The 1,017-nt window shown below is 43.5% G+C and overlaps 1 pseudogene; it reads left to right on the top strand.

Annotated features, from left to right (window-relative positions):
* The first annotated feature begins 361 nt into the window (after positions 1 to 361).
* LOC132226212 (small ribosomal subunit protein eS26-like) lies at positions 362 to 769 on the top strand (annotated as a pseudogene).
* Positions 770 to 1,017: the final 248 nt, after the last annotated feature.

Below are 1,017 nucleotides of genomic sequence, written 5' to 3'. Positions count from 1 at the left end.
TCTCATGGCACACATAAATTGATTACTAAAATTCTGCAGCACACCAAAAAATATATTTTTTGCCAATCTGACAAAAAATAGGTATAATTTTGATTTATTCACGCCAGACAGTTATTTTGTTTTGGCTGTTGTCATTTATTTTTATATTTGACAATCTAAGGGAAAAGGCGTAAGTGCCCCTGACTCAATAGTCAGGTATTGCATGTTTTACAAATTCGTGCAGCACACCAGTGTGCTGTGACACAACAGCAGAAAAATCACTGCTTTAAGGATAAGGAAAAGTCTTCTCTTCTATTGTGTCTCCTGAGCATTTGACATAAAGCAGGTAATTATCAGCCTCTCTCAGGTCCTTGTTTCCAAGATGACCAAAAAAAGAAGGAATAACAGTCATGCCAAAAAAGACAGGCCATGTGCAGCCTATTAGTTGCACCAACTGTGCCCGGTGCGTACCCAAGGACAAGGCCATTAAGAAGTTTGTCATTCAAAACATAGCAGAGGCTGCAGCCGTTAGGGACATCTCCGAAGCGAGTGTCTTTGATGCCTATGTGCTTCCCAAGCTGTGTGTGAAACTACATTACTGTGTGAGCTGTGCCATTCACAGCAAGGTAGTCAGGAATCATTCTCATGAAGCCTGGAAAGACCGAACACCCCCTACCCCGATTTAGACCTGAGGGTGCTGCCCCACGACCTCCACCAAAGCCCATGTAAAAAGCTAAATCTTTAAGGAGAGAAGAAAAGTTCTCTGGGGGGAAAATAAATGGAAATTGTACTTCAAAAAAAAAAAAAAGAAGGTAATTATCATGTGTTTATTGGGTAGAATTAAATAATCAAATTCAAATCAAATAAACTTTCTCTACGACATCACATTATTTACTAGAGGCCCAGCGCACCAAATTTGTGCATGGGTAGGGTGCTTAAGCCTGGCTGGCAATCAGGGCTGATCTGTGGGACGACCAGCAGGGCGATGGGGGCGCGGGGGGGGGGGGGGGTACTGGCACCCGCTTTGGCTGGCCTGGG

The sequence above is a fragment of the Myotis daubentonii genome, chromosome 2 (genome assembly GCF_963259705.1).
Source record: "Myotis daubentonii chromosome 2, mMyoDau2.1, whole genome shotgun sequence".
Taxonomy (NCBI): Eukaryota; Metazoa; Chordata; class Mammalia; order Chiroptera; family Vespertilionidae; genus Myotis; species Myotis daubentonii.
Note: the sequence above shows the minus strand (reverse complement) of the source record. Positions and strands in the feature narration are given on the sequence as shown.